Source organism: Heliangelus exortis, chromosome 2 (genome assembly GCF_036169615.1).
Source record: "Heliangelus exortis chromosome 2, bHelExo1.hap1, whole genome shotgun sequence".
Lineage (NCBI taxonomy): Eukaryota > Metazoa > Chordata > Aves > Apodiformes > Trochilidae > Heliangelus > Heliangelus exortis.
The window spans coordinates 90,412,329-90,429,031 of record NC_092423.1 but is presented as its reverse complement, the minus strand read 5'-3'; the positions used below and the strand labels follow the sequence as shown (position 1 = coordinate 90,429,031).

The following is a 16,703-nucleotide window of genomic DNA, read 5'->3' as shown; positions in this document are numbered from 1 at the left end:
CTTAATGCAAAAACAGGTAGGGTCTGCTGTTACTTCTTCACGGGGTGTGTGTGGAGGTGTCAGAAAGGTGGCTGTAAATCAGAGAAGGTATTAACTGGATCCTGAGGACAAGGGGGAAAATCCTGAGGAATTCAATTGTTAGAGTAGGGTAAAATGAGAAATGGATAAAAGAGGGAAAATTATATGGACCATACTGGAAACATTCAGAGTTGCCAACACTAATTAGTGTTTGTGAAATCCCTGACTGTTGCCATGGCAATAAATGTGATACTACAAATGCAGCCTTCTGACTTCTTCACAGGATCAAGCAAAGTTGGAAAGGAGCAAATCCCTGTGTAAACATCAATATCGTCAATTAATTAGGAAACACAGCAAGATAAATAAAAGACCCTGTGAAAGGTAAATTAATTTCTGTTTTCTGTCTGTTACATTTGAAAGTTTCCCCAGTATCAAACCATCTCTGTAATTCACTTTTGTTCTACAATAGTGCTTAATCACAGACCACAGTAGAGTTATTGTAAAGGGACTTTTAAAATACCATACTTATCAGACTAAAGACTTCCACTTATTTGAGATATTTCAGCTACGTAAACGCATTTCTTTCTTTAAATGTCATTTAGCTTCTTAATTTATTTGAGATAGAATTCCACATAGGCAAGCCCAGAGTGCTCTGTTCTTTTAAGAAAAGTTGACAAGCAACCTAAAATGGAGCAGATCATCATGCAGCATGGCACAAGACAACCAGGTGATCAGGTCCAGCCAGCAGACTTTTATGAAAGGCAGGTCCTTTGGTGAGCAGCAGGATTATGAGTAAATCTTGAAATTTACCGTTATATTCACCATTATAGAGGATCTCCCATCATTTTAGCAATATTTCTAGAAACAATAAGTAATACTTTTTAAACACAGGATATCTTGCAGCCAGCATAGACACATTAGTTAATGGACCTCGTTCAGATGGTAAAGAACCTGCTGTATTTGGCTACCAGCAATCACGACTCTCTCACGTTTACTTCATATGGGTTGAAAGCGATACCAGTTAGAAACTGTAAGGAACGATTTGTCCAAGCTGAAAAAATCCTGCTGCTCTGACTAGCTAAGAACATCAATTTAATGTGGGAAATATTAATAGGAACTGGAAATCATTCAAGAACATTCTAGTGGATATAAAAAAAAAAAAAAAAAAAAAAAAAAAGCCACAAATTCGCAAGTAGAAAAGAATTCATGCTGGGGATAAAATAATATGTGAAATACAGAAGATGCAGAAATGCTAGTGAAACAGCAATCAAAATATAAAGGATGCAAAGAAGGACAACAGCAGTAAACTGCAAATTTGAGAAAAAATGTACTCTGCTGAAAACTGCTATGTATGAGAAGATCAACAGGCAACATAGTTAGAAGGAACACACAAGGAACAGTAAAAAATTTCTACACCAAATCTTGGTCCATTGCCAGGAACAGGTATTATAATTTTGAGCAAAGGCTCAGAAAAGCTGGGTATGTTCTTCACTATTTATCTTCTGATTTTAGGAGGAAGCAGGAGGATAGATCTGCCCAATAAAATGTTGTAGATAGCACAGAAAGCCTGGCATCCAGAATGAAGAAAAATATCATGCAGAGTCAGCTGCAATTACACACATATAAACCAAGCAGCCTAAAAAGAAACAAACAGCATGGAAAACAGGAAAAATCTCGGATCTTTGAATTGACAACATATTCCAAACAGTAAAAAAGAGCAGAGAGGTGATCCAGGAAAATATAGGTCTATTAGTCAGATGCTGAACCTGGACACATAATGAGAAGTTTCACTTAAGAGCCCGCCAGCATCAAATTATATGTTTAAGGTACAATTAATAATAATCAATACCATTTCATGGAATGCAGATCTTGCAAAACAAGCCTTCCTTTTTTGTCTTCTCCAATTTTTTTTTTTTTTTATATTTTGTTCTCAGCTCTAGCTTTGGTTTGCAAAGATGACTGTTTATAGAGTATATTCATAGGCCTGTGTCTTCAAATCATTTGACCACGGAGTTTGAACTAAAAAGATACATCTTGGAAATTGGTTCTATCAATCTATTTGTAAATGAATTTGTCATTGCTACAGTTTCCACTGATTAAATTTGCACAAGATGCAGAAACAAGTGGAATGGTAAATAAGGAGAACAGATAATTTGCACAGAGTGATCTGAATTGTCTGATTAAAAGAGAATACTAAAAAATTGTAGAGAGATGTGAGGACATACACTGAGGAGCAAGAAATACAGCCTCATAATACCGAAAACTCACTTCAGCAGGGACTCAGAAAAGCACATACAGATCATCATAAATGAATCTGAAAATAGTGCAGCTAATTACTTCCCAACAATGGCAAGAGGATGCAAGCCTTGGTGGAACATAATGACTTCATCCTAGCAGTCAGAAATAATTCCATTTTGTCTGAAGCTGTGAGGCTCAGTTTAGGGATGAATTTTCGTGATCTTTATGCACAAGGTCAGCCTGACTTGCCTAACAGCTTTTTTTTCTGGTTCTGTATGAGAAGGATCTATATTTTCCTGACAACTTTGTAGATGTATCTGCAAATATAAGTCTGATCTGGGAAGTGCACTGCTGAGCTCATAAATGGGTAAATGACAAGTCACAATTTAGAACACAATACTAGGTGCAAAACCAAGGCTTATGAAATGGAATTCAGATTCTGAATGTATCTTGACAACTTCATATTCCTTTTTATTCCTTATCCTCTATTTTTATTGGCATAAATTCATTGGGAATATCTGTTTTCATCTGAATTCCCAGATAGAAATACACACAATTAGAAGTATGTTCTGTTCACTAATCATTGGTAATCGTATTTAAATTCTGTATTCAAACTCTGACAATCAACTATGGAGCAGAAAATGAATTGAAGTGAAGAATTCATTACAAGCAGCAAACAGTCAAAGTTAGCAACTCACAGGCACAGACAGTATTTTCCTTCTAAATCGTCAGGTGAAGACTTTGAAAATCAGTCCATCATGAAGAATCAAGATCAGTTCACGGACAGTTTGAACAACCACAAAAATAGCAAAAATTATTTACAATGTAATCCATTTACAATGACTGATTAATCCAGTCCTGGGAACATCCATGCTAACACTGCATTTCACACCCAACCAGTGAGTAAGTAACCTGCTCTCAGGCACCAGCAGAGGTGTCTTTTCACACACCATCACGAGAAAGGAGCCACTCAGACAGGCCAGACCAAATCTTCTTTTTGGTGCAACTTGCATACTCGCTCCATTAGTTTTGACAGAGCTACTTCAGTTCACCAGCTCAAAATCTAGAGATGAGCAATAACATCAATAGCCACAGCAATAATAAAGTGTTACAGACAGTTGACTTTTTGAGGGATTATCTATACTAGCTTTTAATAAGTTTAATAGACTATATATACATAGCTTTTATATACAGCTATACACCCTGATTTCTGCAATGTTTCCCACTCCTGTCTCCAAATTTTACTTTGTTACCATAATTTCCAATCTGAGAAAAAAAGAGAGGAAAAAGCCTCCCTTATGCAACTTTTCTCTTGTGCTACTTTGTCTTTCTAGCAGTTCCCCTTCCAGCTCAGCACTCAGCTTTCACCTTTTATTTCGCTGCCTGCGGTCTGTGTTCATTAGTACACTGACATTTTTTTCCTAGTGTTATCTCATGATAAGACCATGCACTTGGCTTCATGATGTGTTTCTCCTCACATCTGATATCTGCACCTCCTACATGTGCAGCTTTTAACTTCTTGATGTTTCTGGTCTCTCCTGTATCTGCCTGTGGGCAGCCTTTTTCCATCTTCTGGGACTGGTGGAGATCTATGGATCAGATATAGCTTCTGTGAGGACCAGTACTGCTGTGCTTCAGAAGCACTTGGTAAAAATTCCATTAACAATACTCCATTTAGAGCTCACAAAGACCCAGCTGTCCAGTCTCCATGTAAGCCTTTTATTTTTAGTTTAGTGCCTCCTACATTTTACCTCTTGCAGATTTGCTAACATTTAATTTCATTTCCTTAGCAAAAACATATGGCCCTAAGCAAGGCCCCAGGCACCCTCTCTTTTCCCAGCTTTTTCAGGATATCTGGGAAAATTCTGAGGCTGATTCTGATATGCATCTCTCTTGCAATTTATTTCAAGCACTGCCTTTCAGTCACAGTCATACCAAACACCATAAATTCTGTAGGTGTGTCATTTTAAACCAACTTTCTGTCTCTTTTTTTTTTTTTTTAGGCAACTTTGAAAACGTAAATAAACTAACTACTGAGATTCAAGGATGGTAGCAGCTGGGTATCAGTCACAGGAAGCAAGGATGATCTACTGATCTTCCTTCTTCTTACACACACCTCTCAAAATTTAAAATATATAACCTGAGATTCACCTACAAACATCAGTTTACTGGTACCTCCCTAAGCGTTAAGTGGTGCTTTCTGCACAATGGTGTGATCACAACTCTGAGATAAAAAGGAAATTCTCTAAAGACTTGAAAATGCTAAAGCTAGATCTGTTGAAAAACTGCTAGGTCCCTCTGAGACCAGGATTTAGCTGTATTACATAGATTATGAGAGCCCTGAGCTTGGGCAGCAGCTCCCCACTTGCTGTGACTGAGGCCACTATTCCATGGGAGAGACCATCTCCCAAACAAACAGGAAAACTGAGTTTCCAGCAGAGCTGTCATACACCTTTTCCCCAGGTACCAGCCTTGCTTTATACTGTAATTCTTCTCTATCCTTCCCCATACCTCACTCTTTATGCATTTATAATTAATATTTCAATATGTTCAAATTATTTCTGAATTTTAAAAGCTTATGTATATTCTGGAGAAAGTTTGTTTTGGTAAGGATGGATATCAGCATGCTTTAAGAAGGCTGCTTTGTAACTAATTGCTCACATGGGACCTGACAGCCAAGAAATAGGATATCTGTTTTTCCTCTGCTCTGTCACCTTCCCAGGATTCACTCATTCCAATATATTTATTCCTCAGTACTCACAAAGTATTGAAGACTGGGTATCAGTCACAGGAAGCAATACTCACAAAGCATTGAAGACAGAATTTAAGATGCAGTTGTGTTGAGAAAAGGGTACTGAGAGCCAAACATGCACCCTGGCACATGTACCCTTATAACTGGATCTGTCTCCCAAGCATGAAGATACCCAAGGTGTGTCAAGATTTGCTACAGATATCAGAATGTAGATTTATTCACAAAATGCAAATGTTTCATTTAGAAACTATTTAAATGAGCAGCCTCTTCAATTTATTGTCATACTTTGTGTTTCCTTTCTCATTAAAAATGCTGCTTTTTTTTTTTTTGCACAAAGGATGAGAATGCTGCAGTGCATCATTTTCTGTATCAATATGCATCAATTGATTGATGCTGAATTGAAAGATTTTACCTTTTATAAGACATATAGTGGAAGCTGATACATAGGCTGAATGAAGTTCCTCTGAAAGGTGTAGCACATGGTCAGAAAAAACTGTCAGCTCCGAGGCCACAGGGCTCCTTAGGAAGTGATTTACAGGTATTTTCATTTGGTATTTTATATCAAAATTATCCAGTAGAAAAGAAATATAAAGCAAGTAAAACAATGCAAAGCCAATTGTATCCTGTGATGATTTCAAGTGATGCTCCTTTTCCTCCCAGATAACTTGTATCAACATGAAGTGTTCCTGAGAAATGAAGGATCCCTTATTATTGGTAGGGAGAAAAGGATTAAAAAAGTAATAACATATTAGTAATTCCTAAGGGTTCCTTAGTTTTTCTTGCCCACATATACCAGCACATAATGTTTCTTACAGAAAAAAAGAAGGAATCATGTTTGCCATTCTTGCCAATGAAGGGCTAAGAAATACAGCAAATTTCATCGCAGCAGGTCACAAATGTGACCACTGGGAAGAAGCACAGCTCTGCAGGTCCTCCCAAAGGATAACTTGTTAGTTTCCAGTCCTCTCTCCAGCTGCTTGGCTTCCATGTAGCCACCACTGCTGCTCATCTGTGTAGAATGGGCCCCAGCCTCCCACGGTGACAGTGACCATCCTGGTGGAGCTGCCTGACTCTGGATGAGACCTCCCTTAATTACTTGCCAGCAGGGCTGCCAGATGCTTTGGGGCTGGCCAACCTTTTTTTGGCATGGGTATGAGACAGAAGACTATCATTTCACCCACTTCTCTGAGACTTCTGACTTCCCTGCATGTCTACACAGACTTTTGAATCATCCCCACAGAACTCTCTTGACAAGGTGCTTCTCGATTTGCTTCAGTGTTCATGGTCATTGTTTTACTATTAATTATCAAACACGTGACATTTGTGCACACATTTGTGCACAGACCAAAGGTGATGGGCTCCACTTAGAGCAGAAGAAGGCAGGTGTTGCCCCCTTTTTGAGTGCCTGTTCTGCCCACAGTCCTTTTACCCTGCCACACTTTCTCTGTCCCTGCAGCACCATGGGGACCTCAGAAGAAATACGACTGAAAGATAATTTTTGGATTAATTCAATAAAACACTTGTATTGGTTTCTAAAATGTATAGACTTATTTTTACCCTCTGGATTCACGGTTTTCAAGAAAACCGATTGCCATCATATGCATTAAAAATGGATTTTAAGGGTGACTTTATCAAACGTATTGGAATATTAGCAGATATGTTATGTGCATTAATGTAACATGTTTCACCCTCTATCTAACCCAAGAGCTTCCTATTTTCCATCCACCTACTCAGGCACACAGTTATTCATTAGGTATAAAAATGAATTGCGCACCTTAAATATATTCAGATTATTGTAAAACTGCCTCTATCTTGCTACCAGAATTGCCAAGGTAAAAATATCCATCTCTTTTTCAAAAGATAGATGCTGATAATATAGAAAAGTTTCTACTTCCAAAGCGCCTATATTAATATAAGGAGTAAGTTCTATTTAAAAATAAATTCACACTTCAACAGTTGCTGTACTCGATACATGTATTTCACATGCACACAAAAAAGTTGTTGAAAAAGTTATGTAGGTCTAATCAAGCATTCAGAAGTTAGGAGATAAAAAAGTCAAAAAGAATCCTCTGTGCCTGAAGGAACTTTCCCCCTGTGTTCTTGTGTAAGTATTATGATACAGGCCTTAATCACATGTAAATGTAGAGGGTTTTGCCTCAGGAATCCATCTTGTTTCAATCCAAAGAACACCTTTTCCTCTTCATATTATTCTACCTGAGCCACCTGTACCATGAACACCTGTAAGATTATTTAATGTCTCCTCTGGCCTAGTTTTCTTGGCAAACAAATCTTATGTATGCTGTGTTATGCTGTGCTTCTGTCTCTTCTGTCCTTGCTGAGAACTTTTGAACACTTGGGTGATTTCAACCGAAAAGTAGAGGTTTAAAAGAGAAAAGGTTTCAAATCTTATCAGCATTTCAGAAGAGATGGGGAAAGGCAAAGAAGGCCCTGTCAATGCCTCCTGAAGTAAAGGCTGAAGGTGAACCTTGCTCTGATGCCAGAAGTCAGGCAGCTCAGCCCTGAGACTTTTGCCTGGCTGGTTGTGTTTGAAGACTACAGCTCTACCTCACCTTGCACACTCAGTTTGCCATGGCAGCTGCCCTTCTCATCTGAAGAAATCTGGGTTGTGCTATTTCTGCTTTGAGCCTGGAAGCTCCTGGTAAAAGTTCCACACACAAGCCATGTCAGGGCATTTTCAGTATTAGGTGATAAATTTCCCCTTCTTTCTATGCAGATGATTCACCCCTCAGTCAATGTTTCCAGCACCTGCCCAGTCTCTGATATCCTTCAGTGCAGCTGGAGCAGCTGTGTCACAGATCACAGCAGTAACACCTAGGTCAGAAACAAAAATACCAGTCAGCACACTGGCTTGTGGGTTCTTCAGCCATCTCTGCTGATCTCTGGATCTTGGACAACATATTGTAATTTTGCTAAATAGTGTCAATAGAGATGTTTGCACACTGCCAGGAAATCAATGAAATCCCACTGTTCTTTATATGCTTCTATTTCCTCTCGTAAGCTCTAAGAATATGTAGTTGATAACTTCTGGTATGTTCATAATTTCCATGCAATACATATGTGCACATTATCATGTAATGTTTTTTGATGTATGTGCCTTTATGGTCACTCCTCAACACTGCAAGTCAGTAAATGAAGTAGCAGGTAGTGAAAAACTACAAAACCCTTCAGGTGCACTCAACTGGCACTACCTGTAATATATCAAAGGTAATCTCCTGATGTCCATGTATATCCAACCCATCACCCAAGAATTGTTTTCTCCATTTTGTAAGGAGCCCAGTGTTGACTGCCTTGTGCAGAGAGATCACCTTTTTGTTATTATTTTTTTTCCCCTTCTCTCTTTTTTGTAGAACTGTGGCTTGATGATTCAGTTTGTACCCACATGCACTTAGTGACAAATAATGCTGCCTTGGCAGAAAATGTCTATTGAAGGGCTGTGGTGAAACTGGACATAAATCTAGGGAAGAAACACTACAAAAGCCACAGTAACAAACTCCAGTGTACAGGAAAAAAAGGAACTTAAACACCGAAATGCAACTTGATGCCTTGTAAGTATGCTAAGACACTTTGCCTGACTTCAAGTATGTCAGCATTGAAATGGAACGTCTTAAAATCTTAAATAAGTCAAATCCTGGTGACATTGAAATCAATGGCAAATTTCCCACTTTGATAAAATATGAGTGTTATCTGAGAAATTTACATTAATAAAATACGAGTGTTAAATTATAACATATGCATTCTTAGTGCCTTTGGTAAATGAAATTATATGACAGATTAGTAAAAACAGTAACAAAATTTATTGTTACAAAATGAAAAATACATGTAGGGTGTTGGCTGGAAGAAGGCAGATCCCAGAATTCTCATCAGCAAACTCATCCTACCAGTTTCCGAAAGCTTCTTTCCTCATCCAAAGGATGGAGAGCCAAACTGTAATCCCATTTATGCTCCTTTGCAGAACCACCTGTAAAGACAAGGGATGTCCACAGGAAGCACAGGTCAGGTAAGTGCTACTCTGCTTGCATCTTCATGCAGCCTCTTTTGTAGGGCTCACCATCTGTAAAGAGCTGCTGCTGGAAATTAATATTGCATGAACAATGCCACCTGTGGAACAGCTCTCTCTGCTCAGTATTTACATTCCTATCACTAGGAAGGGAAGTCAGAGAGAGCAAAGGGCTACAGTAGGGTGAGTTCAGGAAGGACTGACTTGTTCTCCTGAAATGTATCTTGAAGATGCTCCAGTGGTAGATGTATGTGTAGCAGAAGTTTTCCAGAGCAACTGGAGCCTAAAGTAGTCAAGAGAAAGATGTTGTTTACAGCACTTGAACATCAAGCTCTGCTGTGACTCCATTAACCTGAACTATAGGGCTGAAGTTCAACAGGTCTCAGGAAATTTCTTCAGTCATCAGCTCTGAAACAGTCCTGAGAAACACATGGAACTTTCAGATTCCAGACAAAATTTTGTCTGATTTACTCAACTGATGAGAGTCATCTTCAGGAGTACTGAACTATAATATAACCAAACCCCTGGACCACAACCCCAAAACCAGAGGCTTAAGCCACAAGATATTAGATCAAAACACACCGGTGTAGAATTGTATTGTTTGCTCTGTCTATTTTCTTCCCACATATCTGCTAGATTCCCAGAAAAATAAATTGAATCTGAACTCACTCCTGACTTTCCTTGTAGCCCTTTCTCCCCTCTGTTCAGGTACATTAATCCAGGCAATACACCACTTCTGCCCCACCTCTTGTCAGCCAAACCCACATAGCCACCCTCCACATCAACTTTGTTCTGGCCTCACCTGTAAAATTTCTGATGGGAAGTAGAAGTCATGGCAGATTCCCATTTGCTCCCCAGGCCTGCTGTTAAGAGGCAAGGAGGAGTAGTAAAGGGAAGCTAATAATTTTTCACAAGAGGGAATCAAGGACAATAACAGTAATTATCTCCTGAGGTGTTTAATCCCCTCTCACTCCAAAACTCTGGTGTATCACTTGGGAAAATGATGACAGCTCTTCCTGTATAGCTCTGTTCCAGACATAGCAAGAGGCTGAACAAGTCAGTAATAAGCAGTAAAACTCATAATAAAACCCTAAGAAATTCACAGCTACATCATTACAATTTAAAGGAAATATAGAGACCTAAGCAACTACATGTAAAAGAAGGCTAAAAACTTTGCACTTAAATCCATAGAAATGTTGTCTTGGGGTTTTTTGAGGCCTGAGACCTTTAAAAGCCATTCTGTAATTATTCCCTCCATCTAATTCACTTTGGGACTGCTGTCCAGCTCAGAGATGACTCTCAGAATGAAACAGTCAGACACACTGAAAATGAAAGCCGGTCATGGTAGTGAAATGATGCAATCAATGTGTGAGGGTGCCAAGCCCAGTTACAAACCCACTGAAGTTTGTTTGGTTTTTGGTTTTGTTTTTTTCCTCAGTGTTTTACCTGTCTGTAGATGACAGTGAAGAGAACTGTTCGTAAGTGATAGGAATCCATCCTGCAGACAGGTGGTATTTGCCACCAGATTTAAAACTGCTAAAATAACTCACCCTCAGCACCACTCAAGCATCAAGCTAGTGCCCCTCGGAAGCTTCTCTCACACCCAGAGCTTTTGCCCACAAAGTAAATAATCTACATTATTCTGCCCACAGAGCATTAATCCAATCTACTATTTCTGAGGTATGAAATGAAGCCCTTTTAGTCACAACTTAGGGTTTAATTCAAATTGTAATAATGCTATCTTTTAAAGAGCATTAACCACCTCTAGCTAAAAATTCTTTTTTCCACATGTTTATGATTTCTTTTGTATTACAGATGACTAGAAGCGAGAAACCAATATTTTAATGACTCAACTAAATACTAAACAAGATGTAAATATTCAGTGTGATGTGCAGGGAATTAGTAGTAGCATTAGCAGTAATGGGACTTGCACAGCTAATTCTCCACATAACCACATGAACATGCACCCCAAAGTACCCATCAAGAAAATCAGACTTTCAATTATTCTTTAAACTAAAATAGGCATTAGAGGCTTTCTCTGAGACAAAACTCTAAAGTAGGTTTATTTCTATAAGACTGAACTTCAGGGCTTCACAGTGTTACTGCCATGCTAAAAATAAATAAAGTAAGATTCAAACATTGTTTATAAAAACAATCCTTTCTGTGGAATTAAGCCTCTTCAAATCGTGCCTTTTTGTTTATGCAGCATCTCCACTCTACTGTTACAGAACTTGAGCATTTCACAGTATTCTACCTGACTTGGCAGTGGAGCTGATATCCTTCACCTTTGCATCTTTGATGCCAGACCATAGATTTTCTCTTTCAAGAAGTAGTGATGAGCACCTCTGTAGTAAAAATGTATATCAGATGAAAAATATATGGTGAAACCTAAACATAAAAACATAAAATGTCAACCTCAGCCATTTCTCTTATGCCAGCATTCCCCATCATGGCTTAGATTATATCTACAAACTAGCAGGAAGCAGAAGACAGTGAAGGAGTTAATTCTAAGTCACTACCTTCACATTTTGTGTCTTTCAGAGAAAAGAGTCTGACTTCTGCAAGAAGCAACTTAAACTTTTCAAGAAAATACCAGCAAGCATCACTATAAAGATCCAGGTCATGAGGGGTATCCTAGATACAGAGAAATTGATGGACACCAGAAAATGTGTGAGAAAGAAACAGAGCATCACAGGGCCAAAGAAGGTTCTGATTTGAGAGTGGATATTTTATGACTTTCTCAGATAATGTTGCAGTTACATTTAAAGCTGCATACCACGTATTAGAAATGACAGACACTTTCTAGCAATAGATGTTGAATTATGCCTCAGCTATTTCTCCTCTACACTTCTGACTGTCCCTGACTTCTCCTTGCAAGAAACACTTTCTTATGAATAAAAGTACTCCTTTGTACAATTGCATTATATATTATGTTGCTTACAATCATTTTTCAGCAAGCCATGGAACTGGCCATTAACACTCGAAGCAAGACTTTGGGGTTATAATGAAGAGTCGAAGGGAAATTTCCCAGACACAGTTAAAAAAAAAAAAAAATAAGGAGCTATGTCAAATGCTAGGAAGTGCTAGCAAAGTAATAGATAACAAAACAGCAAATACTATTATAATGTTGTATAAATCTGTATTTTGTGTGCACCTCTGGTCCATTAATCAAAAAAAAAAAAAAAAAAAAAAAAAAAAAAAAAAAATTTATTGAAAATTTAAAAAGCCCAGAGAAAAACAGCAACAATTATCAAAGTTATGGAGTAAGTTGTCCACAAAGAATAGTTGAGCAAAACCAAACAAAACAATCTAGAGCAGAAATGAGATCTACATAGTATAGATGAGGCACTTCAAAACATGCTCTAGTGGGCAGGGTGATACAGATATTGATAAATATATTTTATTTATTTTATGGGGTGGAGGATGTTGGTGCTTTGGGATGGTGATCTTAGAGGTCTTTTCCAACTGTGACAATTCTGTCATTCTGTGATTCTCTTACTGCTCCTGTGAATATGTTAATGTATAATAAACCTCTTCTGTTTCATTACCACTTGGGAGACCTGATTTCTGCAATACTGTACAAATGATCCTCAACCAAATCTGAGGTGGTTTTGCAGCAAATTACACTGAAAGGGCACTGGATCAGAATCTCATCAGTTGCAAAGAAACTACCGCACAGCTTTTGTCAACAGTACCCAAAGGTTTTCCCCCAAACCAACTCACAGTATTTTGCTTATATCAAAAGACAGTTTCAGAAAATGCTGCCACACATTCCACAGAACACACCTCAGCCAAGAAATAATGAAAGAGTTTGATTTTTTCAGGGATGTATGTTAGAAGCAGAACTCATTATGAACAACCCTGTTTGAACGACTGAGAGAGTGCAACGTTCACTTTGACACAGTAATGGTTGTTTTCCATGACACAATGGAAACTTTTTTATCACTTCTTGCCAGCACAAGACTTTTGATAGTGAAATCACTGTGTCTGCAATGCATTGAAAAAGACAACAGAGTTTTGAAATGCTCTACTGGAAAAAGTTATATCTTTGGGAACAGAATGTAACTATCTGGGCAGTTTTGTGTTTATTGAGCAACACTCACTGTAATACCATCCCCAGCACAAGTTAACTGAGACTCTGTGTGCAAAGGAAAGGTCACTGAGAAGAGGGTCGAGCAGTAAGACCAAGTGGAAGAATTATGTTAAATGAATTGCACATCTGGATCCTGATCTGAAGTCCATGTATCTCAAAAAACATGAATGACCTCATGTGGAAAGAGGAATTGCTTTGAGCCTTTCCTAGTCTGACGTACAACAGTTGTCTGCTTTTCTAGGAGTCTTCATGATTTTCTTCTAAATTATTGGTGACACAGAACATTTTCTCTCGTAACTTCAGAGGAATACACACGGCCATCAGATCTGTAAGAGACCACTCATAGCTGACCACAGACATCTAATACAAATCTGAGTCTGTCTTTAATTCATGAAGCTCAACCCCATCTACATGCTAGATTTTTTTCTTAGGTATCTTTTGCCATCAGAGGTAGTATTTTCCCAGACCTGAAGGTGGAACTCTTGTTCCTTTGATGATCTTTCCATGAATGACGTAGCAGTTTGCAGTGTCATTTTTCCCTTGAGGAAATTTGGACTTCTCTGAGGTCATTGTTGGGTTGCCTGGGAGATCCCATTACTAATGGTACCAGAACTGGACATGATCATCTTGTTCACACTGAAATGAGCCAGGAGCTCTTCAGATGTTTCCTGTGAGAACTCACATAAAAAGTCTTTGCGGGAACACCTGTGGGATCCCATTCTTTCTTTTGCCACTGCGTAACTGGACTACTTGGTCTTCTGGAGTCATAAAGGTTAAGGATATAAAGGGCCAAGTGTAATCTTGTGGTCACAAAACTTCCAAATCAGACCACACAGAACCTCTGCCACACATACGCTTGAGCTACGGTACATATTTGAAAAAATCTCTGATTTTTTAATGCTGATTTTGAATTGTTTCAAAACAGATTAACAGAGAATGTAATCCTATAGCAAATTAAGATGTGCCATATTTATAGAATGCTTTCGTTTGCTTGGTTGACTTTGAGAATGTTGTGATTTTCTGAAAGCCAGATAATGCTTCTGCTCCTCAAACATCTTTAACTCAGACAAGTACTAGTCTGCTTGTGATAAAGATATCTCTTGCCCTGCATTGGACTGAGCTTTTAAAATATCTCACATTAATGCACATTTTCCACAGCTTTCATTAGTTTCTTCTGGACTTTCTCCAACATCTGATGTACCTTTGAAGTGTAAATGCCCGAACTGACTGCATTATTTCAATAATGGTTTCATCAGTGCTACGAAGAGGCTGGCTTCCTCTGGCTTTGCTTCAGAGCACCACTTTGCAAAAGCTTTGTTCTGGGAGCTCAGTTCAGCTGCCTATATACCATAGTGTCCAGGTTCTCTTTTTAGTGTTGCCTCATGCCATTTGCTCCCTTGGATTGCAGGTGTGGCTTTGAGGCTTTATTTTGAATGTTTAACCTTCAACTTGACTCTTCTTCAGAAGAGCATTTTTACAAGTGAGATCTTACAAAGCAGTTCAGAGGAGTTTAAGTGACCTGCCCTTATCTTTACTTACAACAGCAAAGTAGTAATTTGGCATTTTGTCTAGATCATTTCTAATGGTACCAGGCCAAGAATAACACCACACAAAAATACAAGCTCATGACAGATCTGCAGTTACAGTTCTCTTGAGAACTGCTGGCTGAGTCATTTATTATGAACTACGTAGATTTTGTATTCCTCATCATATCTATGAGAACAGCATACTGTTCTAACTCAGACAGAAGTTATTACATAACCATTATTATTTTTATAAACCAAACTTAAATCCAAGCACATTTAATAAAATCTTTTTTCGTAACAGTGTGCTGACTGACATTTAATTATTGGCATTTAATGACTGTACCCCAGGTTAGCACTTCCATGATTCTGCCACACAGCCTTGTCAAACTGGCTATGCTAGGCTGGCTTCTTTACCCTTTTAAATATATATGTTCAGCATAAGCTTTCTTTTTAGTACTCCAGCATTCCCCAGTACTGTTGTCATGCCAGCAGCTGCCTTGTGAACAGCACAATGAAGATACTGGACCCTGTGAGTTTGGATCCTTTAGTCCCTAAATAGCCTAATTACAATAACTACAATTTATTCTCCCTTAGCCCGATGAAAATCTGGAACTATATATATGCAATGTGGCTATTAGATTTATAGTGATTACCTGGCTGATTGCTGCTAGCAAGAATGTGTATGAGCTGACTTCTTTGCTTCCTGTTCCTTTGCTGAGGAAACAAATTTCACTGTATTTCCTCAGTGACATATTAATTTCCACAGAATTCATAGGACTGTAATGACTTTCTCCGAATTAGATTTGAACCAGCCAAAAGGGCATGGAATGACAGACAGACGGACAGACAATGTAAATCTTGTTCAGAACGTCAAAATCAAGTTAAATGCACCTTTGACACTACAAAGATCTCGACTCTGTTCTATTAATGCTGTTGAGTTGTTAAAAAAATACTCTATTTTAATAGTGGCATTGTTGCTGTACAGATATTGCCAGGTGGCCAGAGAGTTTTTCACTTCTATTCAGAGGTGGTAAAAAGCCCAGAAGCGACGCCAGGCAGTCCTTGCAGGTTTTGCTCTGATTGCCCTGCATTCAGACAGCCTGAGGCTGAGATGGGGTCCGGGGATCCGTGTCAGACACAAGCAGGTTACACTTACTTTCCAGATACAGGTCAGAAATACTTGTTGGATACTTATTTTCTGAACACTGTTAGAAACAGCGAAGGTTGGCGAGGGGAGGAAGGAGCCTCACTGGCACGGCATGGTCAGAATTTGCTCCCTATGAATTGTTGCTCCGTATCCCCAGGGTCCCACTTGGCAATCTGGGATTACCTAAATTACCTGTCAAGCCATGTAAAAACGCTGGTAGTGGGAAATTTACGAAAAGTTCTTAAAATGATGGCGGGAACCCTTTGGTCTCTTAACAAAAGAAGAAATACAACCCCCTCCGGTGAGCGCTTATCCCAGGCGCCCGGTTGGTTACTACCCGCCCCCCTCTGCCGGGATCGCTTCTCCTCCTCCTCCTCCGCCCCAACCCTTCCCACCCCCTGTCCTGCCGTCCCTCACCGAGAGCCACGGAAGGAAAAAAACATGAGGAAAACCGCCCGGAGCGCGGCCGGGGCGGTGTGCGTGAGGCGGGAGGGGGTTGGGCCGCTTCCCGCCGAGGGGGAGCCCAATGCGCCGGCTCCCGCCCAGCGTCCCTGGGCTGCCGTCCTCCGTCTCGGCCGCCGCCACATGGTGAGGGGCCGCGGGGTAGCGGCAGGGAGTGGGGGGGCCTGCACAGGGCCGGGGGTGGCGGGGAGCGGAGGGGAGGAGGAAGGGAGGGAGGGGGCAATGTCAGCCCCGGCGGCAGAGCGGGCAGTGGGGCTGGGGCGGGCACACGGCGACGGCCGCTCCGCTGTTTTCGCTTTTGCTTCTCGAACCGGGAAGGCGAGAGGAAGGCCGGGCCGGGGCCTGACGGTCGGTCGCCGTGTTTTTGGCTTGGTTCCTGCGGGCCCAGTCGGCCGGTAAGAACCCGGAGCGCCGGGTTCCCTCTCTAACCCCCGGTTCTTGCTCCTCGG

The 16,703-nt window shown here is 39.9% G+C and overlaps 1 protein-coding gene across 5 annotated transcripts in view; it reads left to right on the top strand.

Moving 5' to 3' along the window:
• Positions 1–15,074: 15,074 nt before the first annotated feature.
• STX17 (syntaxin 17) overlaps positions 15,075–16,703 on the top strand; it is a 32,174-nt gene continuing 30,545 nt past the window's right edge. For 2 of the 5 annotated variants that reach the window (XM_071736958.1, XM_071736955.1), the window contains exon 1: positions 16,230–16,380. The gene's annotated coding sequence lies outside the window, so the exon portion shown is untranslated. Of the gene's footprint in view, positions 15,175–16,229; positions 16,381–16,514; positions 16,650–16,703 lie in introns of those variants that run through there. The other 3 variants (XM_071736960.1, XM_071736957.1, XM_071736956.1) reach the window with 3 other exon arrangements.